General features: G+C 46.0%; 1 pseudogene; it reads right to left on the bottom strand.

Moving 5' to 3' along the window:
• Nucleotides 1-6,019: 6,019 nt before the first annotated feature.
• LOC141133934 (small nuclear ribonucleoprotein F pseudogene) lies at nucleotides 6,020-6,163 on the bottom strand (annotated as a pseudogene).
• Nucleotides 6,164-10,703: the final 4,540 nt, after the last annotated feature.

Genomic DNA, 10,703 nt, shown 5'->3' with positions numbered 1-10,703 from the left:
CATTGGCTGTTCGCAAGTTCGCCGAACAGCGAACAATTTGGGGTGTTCGCGGCAAATTTCGAATGCCACGGAAAACCCTTTAAAAGTCTATGGGAGAAATCAAAAGTGCTAATTTTAAAGGCTAATATGCAAGTTATTGTCATAAAAAGTGTTTGGGGACCCAGGTCCTGCCCCAGGGGACATGGATCAATGCAAAAAAAAGTTTTAAAAAGGCCGTTTTTTCAGGAGCAGTGATTTTAATAATGCTTAAAGTCAAACAATAAAAGTGTAATATCCCTTTAAATTTCGTACCTGGGGGGTGTCTATAGTATGCTTGTAAAGGGGTGCATGTTTCCTGTGTTTAGAACAGTCTGACAGCAAAATGACATTTTGAAGGAAAAAACTCATTTAAAACTACCCGCGGCTATTGCATTGCGACAATACACATAGAAGTTCATTGATAAAAACGGCATGGGAATTCCCCAAAGGGGAACCCCGAACCAAAATTAAAAAAAAAAAATGACGTGGGAGTCCCCCTAAATTCCATACCAGGCCCTTCAGGTCTGGTATGGATATTAAGGGGAACCCCGGCCAAAATTAAAAAAAAAAAATGACGTGGGAGTCCCCCTAAATTCCATACCAGGCCCTTCAGGTCTGGTATGGATTTTAAGGGGAACCCCGCGCCAAAAAAAAAAAAAAAAAACGGCGTGGGGTCCCCCCAAAAATCCATACCAGACCCTTATCCGAGCACGCAACCTGGCAGGCCGCAGGAAAAGAGGGGGGACGAGAGTGCGCCCCCCCCCTCCTGAACCGTACCAGGCCACATGCCCTCAACATTGGGAGGGTGCTTTGGGGTAGCCCCCCAAAACACCTTGTCCCCATGTTGATGAGGACAAGGGCCTCATCCCCACAACCCTGGCCGGTGGTTGTGGGGGTCTGCGGGCGGGGGGCTTATCGGAATCTGGAAGCCCCCTTTAACAAGGGGACCCCCAGATCCCGGCCCCCCCCTGTGTGAAATGGTAAGGGGGTACAAAAGTACCCCTACCATTTCACTAAAAAACTGTCAAAAATGTTAAAAATGACAAGAGACAGTTTTTGACAATTCCTTTATTTAAATACTTCTTCTTTCTTCTATCTTCCTTCATCTTCTGGTTCTTCTGGCTCTTCTGGTTCTTCCTCCGGCGTTCTCGTCCAGCATCTCCTCCGCGGCGTCTTCTATCTTCTTCTCCTCGGGCCGCTCCACACCCATGGCATGGGGGAGGCTCCCGCTCTTCTCTTCTTCTTCATCTTCTTCTCTTCTTCTTTTCTTCTCTTCTTCATTTTCTTCTCCGGGCCGCTCCTCACACATGCTAGCATGGCGGGAGGCTCCCACTGTGTGACGACGCTCCTCGTCTGACAGTTCTTAAATAACGGGGGCAGGGCCACCCGGTGACCCCGCCCCCCTCTGACGCACGGTGACTTGACGGGACTTCCCTGTGACATCACGGGGAATGCCACAGGGAAGTCCCGTCATGTCCCGTGCGTCAGAGGGGGGCGGGGTCACCGGGTGGCCCCGCCCCCCGTTATTTAAGAACTGTCAGACGAGGAGCGCCGTCACACAGCGGGAGCCTCCCTTCATGCCAGCATGGATGCGGAGCAGCTCGGAGAAGAAAATGAAGAAGAGAAGAAGAGAAGAAGAGAAGAAGATGAAGAAGAAGAGAAGAGCGGGAGCCTCCCCCCATGCCATGGGTGCGGAGCAGCCCGAGGAGAAGAAGATAGAAGACGCCGCGGAGGAGATGCTGGACGAGAACGCCGGAGGAAGAACCAGAAGAGCCAGAAGAACCAGAAGATGAAGGAAGATAGAAGAAAGAAGAAGTATTTAAATAAAGGAATTGTCAAAAACTGTCTCTTGTCATTTTTAACATTTTTGACAGTTTTTTAGTGAAATGGTAGGGGTACTTTTGTACCCCCTTACCATTTCACACAGGGGGGGGGGCCGGGATCTGGGGGTCCCCTTGTTAAAGGGGGCTTCCAGATTCCGATAAGCCCCCCGCCCGCAGACCCCCACAACCACCGGCCAGGGTTGTGGGGATGAGGCCCTTGTCCTCATCAACATGGGGACAAGGTGTTTTGGGGGGCTACCCCAAAGCACCCTCCCAATGTTGAGGGCATGTGGCCTGGTACGGTTCAGGAGGGGGGGCGCACTCTCGTCCCCCCCTCTTTTCCTGCGGCCTGCCAGGTTGCGTGCTCGGATAAGGGTCTGGTATGGATTTTTGGGGGGACCCCACGCCGTTTTTTTTTTTTTTTTTTTGGCGCGGGGTTCCCCTTAATATCCATACCAGACCTGAAGGGCCTGGTATGGAATTTAGGGGGACTCCCACGTCATTTTTTTTTTTTAATTTTGGTTTGGGGTTCCCCTTTGGGGAATTCCCATGCCGTTTTTATCAATGAACTTCTATGTGTATTGTCGGCAATGCAATAGCCGCGGGTAGTTTTAAATGAGTTTTTTCCTTCAAAATGTCATTTTGCTGTCAGACTGTTCTAAACACAGGAAACATGCGCCCCTTTACAGGCATACTATAGACACCCCCCAGGTATGAAATTTAAAGGGATATTACACTTTTATTGTTTGACTTTAAGCATTATTAAAATCACTGCTCCTGAAAAAACGGCCGTTTTTAAAACTTTTTTTTGCATTGATCCATGTCCCCTGGGGCAGGACCCGGGTCCCCAAACACTTTTTATGACAATAACTTGCATATTAGCCTTTAAAATTAGCACTTTTGATTATTCATGTTCGTGTCCCATAGACTTTAACGGTGTTCGCGTGTTCGAACAAACTTTTTTCCTGTTCGCATGTTCTGGTGCGAACCGAACAGGGGGGTGTTCGGCTCATCCCTAGTAGTTAACCTGCATCTGCCAAAAACATCATCTTAGTGGTCAAACGTACGATGTTTACTATGAACGATTACTGTCCCCACAAACCTGAAACTTGCCATTTTAAATGCCATTTTAAACTGTATAACAGTAAAGAAAAGCACATGGAGCAGAATGCAAGTAATAATAAAATAGGATCGCACGTCAAATACTTTTTAGAAGCAGTTTCCCGATCCTTCTGTACTGATCGTGCTCCCTTAATTTAAAGTCTGACCAGCGTTTCCTCAATTGCTCCTTGGATCGCCATACCCCAAAATTCCTCTGCAGACTTCTCACAACTTTAGTCATGATCTTGGCCTTTCTCACATTTGGGTTTCTGTACGGTCAATACTTCCCATCATAGTCAGCCCTCTTCAAGATGTCCACCATCTCCACCATCTCTACAAATGACATATTTGAGGCCTTAAATCTCCTCCTGGATCAGGACATTTCTGGCTCAGGGCTTTCCTTGTCCTCCTTGTTGCTGCTATTCTCATGCACCTGTTGTCTCTCCGTCATGTGCTCTCCCTCTGCACCAAAGTAGAAAAAAAGGTCAGGGGCAGAGTTTCACGCATGTGCAGTGTATATAAAGCATAACATGCATGCTTCGTACATACGATCTGTCAGCGGATGATGGAGTAGCGTAAGCGCCGATCGTGCAAACAAAGGTACAATTTAAACTTGGGGCATCAGTGATTAGTGGCCTATACTGCTAATAGATTGAGGCCTATATTGGGACAAGATTAGGAGAGTTTAGCCTGACATTAGGGTTTGTCTTGTGTTGTGTCTTGCAGAGAAAATGGATACATTTTATGACCATGACTTCCTCCCCAACTTTATTGATTTCATCTTGGGCCTAAGATGAGAGGAATTGGATGGATATACATTCAGCTGTAGGCACAAAAAAACTGCAATTACTAATAAAAAGGGAAGATTCTGTCATACGTCTCGGTGGATGCAATGAACTGATTTCTGCTCCAGATGAACGATCACAAATAAAATATGGAAAAAAAAATCCTTACCTGTTCTATGCTGAATCACCATCTCCGGACCATCCCCCCTGGAAATGGGGAATGTGAGTGGCAGCCGTTCAACTCCCGCCTGTGACCACCACCATCCATCGGTGCTCGCGGCCCAAAGGATACCGTCTGGTTGGACATCACGGGAGATCCTCCCTATGCCTTTCTGATGCACTGCTATAGGGTATGTGCGTCCTACGGATCCGGTAAGGGTACCCATTTATGCTCATTGAATATCCACACGTCTTCTGGTGTTCACTGTTGCCTTCCAAGTTGAGGAGATATCCCTTCACTATTTCTTCTTATATGGACTTTCACAATTTGCTGTTTCATATTTCACATAAGGACATTTAATTACAAATTGTTGTTCATATTTTTCGCATTTGAATGTGTGTTTGCTTTATATTTTCATGTTTATCATTACATGTTAGATATTTTTAGCGCTGCAATTTTTTTTTTTATTTATTTATTTTGCACAGAAGAATGGACAAAAATGTCACTCTCTAGATGTGCAAAGCTGGTAGAGACAGCCTCAAAAAGACTTGCAGCTGTAATTGCAGTGAAAGCTAGTTCTACAAAAATGTATTGACTCGGGGGGGCTGAATACAAATGCATGTAACACTTTTCACATATTTATTTGGTAAAAAGTATGACAACCATTTATCATTTTTCTTTCACTTCACAATTATGTGCCACTTTGTCTATCACATAAAATCCCAATAAAATACATTTACGTTTCTGGTAACATGACAAAATGTGGAAAATTTAAATGGGTATGAATAGTTTTTCAAGGCACTGTATTTGCAAGTTATTGGCCATAAAAAGGGAATGGGGGCCCATGTACTGCCCTGGGGGACATGCATCAATGCATGCATTTTTTTTAAAGATCATTTTTAATCTCTTGCCACCTGCCCCACGTGCATGTACTGTGGGGTGGCGGCTCCTGTGTGCAGAATCACGTACAGGTACATCATTCTGCACTACCGGGTGTGCACACACACCACTGGCAACTCACTCCTACTGTGATTGGACACAGCAGGAGCCAATCAACGGGTCTGGCAAATGTTCCCGACAGAGACAGAACTAGGCAGATCGCTGTTCTGTTAGTAGGGAAGACAGAGATCCTGTTTTTCTGATGTTAACTTCTTCCCTGCCAGTGTCATTCGTGCAGTGACAGTGCATATTTTTATATCACTGGTCCCCCAAAAAAGTATCAAAAGTGTCACTTAGTGTCCGATTTGAATGCCGCAATGTGGAATTCCCACTATAAGTCGCTGATTGCCGCCATTACTAGTAAAATAATAAAAGTAAATGAAAATTTGATAAAAATATCCCATAGTTTGTAAACGCTATAATGTTTGCGCAAACCAATCAATATACGCTTATGGGATTTTTTTTACCAAAAACATGTAGCAGAATACATATTGGCCTAAACTGATGAAGACATTTTTTATTGGGTATGTTTCATAGCAGAAAGTAAATAATATTTGTTTTTTTTTAATTGTGAGTCTCTTTTTGTTTATAGCACACGTCAATTTTCTTTGGGTACAGTGTCGCATGACCGCCCAATTGTTAGTTAAAGTAACGCAGTGCTGTATCGCAAAAAAATGGCCTAGATGTAAAGGGAGGAAGCTGAAACCATTAAAGGAACAGTGATTTTAATGATGCTTAAAGTGAAACCATAAATTCTGGTGTCTCTTTGGCAGGCTTTGGATGGTAATAACAATTTTTTGCACCACAATGAGCAAGCCTTATGTGAAGAATTATAGTACACTCAGGCAAAGATTAACAACTTGTTTTTAGATAAAGTCTGGTGTCTTTCACAGACTTTGGATAGAAGTAACAGGTGTGGAAAAATTGGGCTTTTGGGTGTCGGTGGTGCCTTCACACCAGAACCCTATATAGGTACTCCTGAAAAAAAAATTATTAATTTTTCTTAACCAAACATACAAAAACAATGTCCAACAAAAACCTCAAAAGAGAAATTTCAAATAAATTTACAAAACAAGTTTGGAATTTGCTTTATTCTCTCATCTCGCCATCTTCTTCCTCCTCTTCTACTCCTCGTATTTAAAATACATTATTACACCTTATTAGAACTTCTCCAAGATGTCAGTGTACTTGTCTTATGTATTCGTGAGCTGCATGTTCATGTAGCCATCCACAGAGACCAGATATCCCTTGTATTCCATATCCCACTTCAGTTTCACCATTAATGGCTTACCAGTAAGGCCAATAAGGAATGGTTTTGGGTTTAGTGGCAAACGCATTCTGCCACTGAAGCTGCCGCTGATCTACAGACCAGTGAAAGGAAGGAAACATTTCCCTGCAGAATGCTCCGAGAACACACCACCGGAAAGAGCAAGAAATGGCCAGAGGTACTCTTGCTGAAAGCAAGAATTGGCCTTTGTGTAAAAAATTGAAAGTATATGCACCTGTCAAACAGGTGTGGAAAAATTGGGCTTTAGGTGTTGGTGGTGCCTTCACACTGTAAATCTGTAGAGGTATATTTGATGAAAGCAAGAATTGACCTTTATGTAAAAAAATGAAAGTATAGGCACTCGTCAAACAGGTGTGGAAAAATTGGGCTTTGAGTGTTGATGGTGACTTCACACTGTAAGGCCCCTTTCACATGAGCTGACCGTTTCGGTCCGCCTGTCAGATTTTTAGGCGGTACTGAACGGACGCTCCATACAGTTCTATGAAGCGACGGATGTCACCGGTGACATGTCCGCTGACATCCGATCCACTGAATTCAGATGGATGGAAACCCTCTTTTCCATCCGTCTGGTAAACCGGATTGGATAAAAACGGACAGGTGGATCCATTTTCATCCAATCCCCTATAGCGGAGAGCAGAGATCTGATAGGTCTATCTCTACACAGTGAGCAGAGATGGACCTGTCGCCCGCCGGCTCAGCGGAGATCAACGGAGTGATCCCCACTGAGCAAACGGAGTCCATGAAAAACTGACATTATGTGTGAAACAGCCCTAACCCTGTAGAGTTATATTTGATGAAAGCAAGAATTGGCCTTTCTGTAAAAAAAATTAAATTATATGCATCTGTCAATTTTGACAAATGTCAGCTGATCAACAGTCTGTGGACAGACACGCTCTTTTATCCATCACAAAGCCCCCTGCAGCACTGAATGCCCATTTGGAAAGCATGTTGGATGCAGGGCAGCCAAGCAGCTCAATTTCATACTGGGCAAGTTCTGGCCAGTAATCTATTCTCATGACCTAGTAACCTAGTGGATCGTCTACTGGAAAGCTATCCATGTCTGTTTTTTCTGTTATGCTTCTGATAGGATGTGGAAGCTGACAGCCCTGGATGATGAGGATTATTTTATTTTTTTAAATGCACCGCTTTTTAAATGCATCACTTTTTAAATGCACCCCATTCTCCACCGCTCCTCCTTTGACCAACAGAAGCCTCAATACTACCCTTTCCATGAGACTGTAACCTACCAAAGTCTGGAAAGGTGTTACATAAATTCCTCTTTAAGGTGTCCTCATCCTGTGCTACCCCTGTGAGGGCAAGATGATTTAGGAGACTTTCCCCTTGTAACAGAGGTCAAGGAGGGTTGCTAACCAATAATGATGCTTCTCTTTGATGCCACAAATTCTTGGGGCCTTTCGCAGGCTTTAACGAATAAGGGAGTCCATGCACCACAAGTTTGCCTGGAATGAGAAACAGAGTTCTCTGGTTCACTGAGGATTACACTATCTGTAACTGCCTCCTCCCAGCGATGGACTACTCCCAAGATTTCTGGGGACTAAAAACCATCACTTAAGGTTTGACATATGTCTTCGTCTGCTTCAGTGTCTCCAAAACTGCCAAAATCCTCCTCCTCCCTCTCCTCTTGTGTGTTGTCACGTACCTGACGGTAGAGCCTGATATGCAGTGAGCGGCCTCTCTTACTCCTCTGATTCTGGCCCCCTGATAGAGCAGACAGGAGGCACAGAAGTGCAGAGTTGCATGAGTGCCTGACGAGTCATCTTCCTGGAACTGGGAACAGCAGCAGGGGGCACGGTGCTCAAGCAGGATTCTCCAGCTGGCGGAAGAGGCAGGTTAAGCAGACCGGGTCATACACTGGCGAGAATGTCAAGAGCAGAAGCGGAGGCAGAAGCGTAGTCGGGACACAGGCCGGGTCAGCAACGGGCTGGCAGCGTGGTAGTAGAAGGAGCAGGCAGGTGCGGAGGTCAGAACAAGCCGGGTCAGGTGCAGGCAGCAGGTAGTGGAGTCAAGGCAAGCCGGGTCGGTAAACAGGTACAGGTATCAGAAGTAGGCAGGCAGGAACACACGGGAACACTGTAGAATGGACAGCACTGTATGCAAGCACAGACCAAGTTTAAAGCCTCTTGGTCATGTGCACGTAGGTGCACCGGAAGTGTTCTGGCAGAGGCTGAGGTCACAGGTCGACTTCTCCGTCGGCCATCTTGAGTACTGGTTGGTCTTCCCTGCTTTGTCACATTGCTTTGCCTCCTCAAATTGTGACAGTACAGTGGATGATTCCTTTAACAGGAGCCATTGGCATTGGGGAAAAATCAGAGCTCCCCTAAACCTGTCCTTGTGCCATACTCAAACAGGTACTTGTTGATGGTCCTCTGCTGCATGAGCAACTGCTGCAGCATTGCCAAAGTTGAGTTCCACCTGGTGGGCATGTCACTAATCAGGCAGTTTATGGGCAGATGAACCTCCTGCTGAATTTCAGCCAACCAAGCAATGACTGTGCATGACCACCTGAAATGGCTACAGACTCTTCTGGCCTGCCTTAGAAGATCTTGCAAACCTGGTTACCTGTTTAACAATGGGGTCTGCATAAAGTGGGCCTTGAGAGGAAAGGAAGTCCTCCTCTTTGTCCCGTTGCTCTGTCTCGAGTGCCCTGTCCATAATGCCACGCAGAGTCTGCTCCAGTAGGAACACAACAGGTATTGCGTCACTGATGCATGCATTGTCACGGCTCACCATCCTTGTGGCCTCCTCAAATGGTGACAGCACAGTGCATGCATCCTTTATGAGCAGCCATTGGCATGGGGAAAAAAAGCCCAGCCGGCCTGAGCCTGCCGGTGTGCCATACTCACACAGGTACTTGTTGAAGGACCTCTGTTGCATGTGCAGCCGCTGCAGCATTGCCAAAGTCGAATTCCACCTGGTGGACATGTCACAAATCAGGCGGTTTACAGGCAGGTGGAATTCCTGCTGAATTTAAGCCAACTGAGCACTGGCTGTGTATGACTGCCTAAAATGGCTACAGATTCATCTGGCCTGCTTTAGTAGATCTTCCAACCTTGGGTATCTATTTAGGAAACACTGCACCAAACTGAGGACATGTGCCAGGCACAGAAACTTAGTGCCTTTATCCACACCACCATTCCTGGCTCAAGCTTTCATGTTGTGAACAACCTCAGGGCCTGCCCCTGCAGAGCTGAAAGAATCTCTGCTCTGGTGTGGGCCCTGTCCCCTAGACAGATCAGCTGAAGCACTGCATGGTATATTTTAGCCTGACTCGTTGAATAGCCCCTTGGATGCTTAGGGGGTACTGGTGGTTCATAGAACAATTCAGCAAATGAGGGCATGGAGGAGGAGGGGGTAGAACAGACAGATCTCACATCATCACCACCAGCTGTATGAAGACATTATGGCAAAACAAGCTCTGAGTCCTGTCCTGCAGCCTTTCTAGTTGCAAGTACAGTGTGCTGTGAATTAAATATATCGTCCCTGACCATGCTTGCTGCATCATTTGTCAGCAGTAAGGTGGACCTTACTGCTGACTGCCTTGCCAAACATTGCCTTCTACATGATGGTACAGAGCTGGAATAACCTTACGTGTAAAGAAATAGCTACTGGGAACTTGCCATTGTGGTACAGCACAGCAAATTCATGGAAGGGGGCAGAATCCACCAGATGGAAAGGCAGAAGTTGTAAAGCCAGCAATTTGGACAAGCTGGAATTTAGACGCTGGGCATGTGGGTGGCATCCCTGTCAGTGGCTGTTGAGAGGTCATGAGATATAGCGGGGGTAGACATGAAAGGTGAGGAGTGAGGAGGAGAAGAATTGTGTCCCTTGTGTGTGGCTTTCAGGTGCTCTTGCTAACGGGCTGAGTGGTGGGAGGTTAAATTCCTTTGCAAGCATGTGGTACCCAAATGGTTGGTGTTTTTGCCACACTTGATCTGCTTACAGCAGAGATTGCAAATTGCAACAGTGTGATCAGTTGCACATGTGCTAAAAAAAGGTGCACATAGCTGAGCTGTGGGAAGTAGGCCAGGAGATAACAGCTCCACAATCTGATGGAATAGACTGCTCTTTACTGTTCCATGATGGCTGCCTCTAGAGGACATCCTACATCGTTAGAGTTGTGTTCCTCCTCTGCTCTATCTGGCACCCAAGTTGTGTCAGTGACCTCATCATCATCATCATCGCCTATATCCTCATTATCACCTGGCAATATGCTGCAGCTAGGGGAACATGACTGCCAATTTGTTGTTTATCAGTGTTCTCCCCTCTCTGTAGGCTCATGTTACTCCCTTGCTCAACCTCAGAACCATTATCAGAATCAAGTAATGCCTGTGCATCATCAAGAAGCAGGTGGCTGACGCTGTGTTCAAATAATTCAGCTGACTCCTGATGCTGGGCTATGGCAGGAGTAGCTGTGAACAAGGAGGCAGAATAAGCTGCTCTGGCAGCTGCGGTGGACTGCTCACTAGTGTCAGCTTGGGTGATAGAGGATGAGGACAATGAGGAAGGTTTAGTAAGCCAGTCCACCACCTCCTGCATGTTGTGGCTGGATCGCACCAGCAACACCGGCA

This window comes from Aquarana catesbeiana, linkage group LG03, assembly GCF_042186555.1.
Source record: "Aquarana catesbeiana isolate 2022-GZ linkage group LG03, ASM4218655v1, whole genome shotgun sequence".
Taxonomy (NCBI): Eukaryota; Metazoa; Chordata; class Amphibia; order Anura; family Ranidae; genus Aquarana; species Aquarana catesbeiana.
Note: the sequence above shows the minus strand (reverse complement) of the source record. Positions and strands in the feature narration are given on the sequence as shown.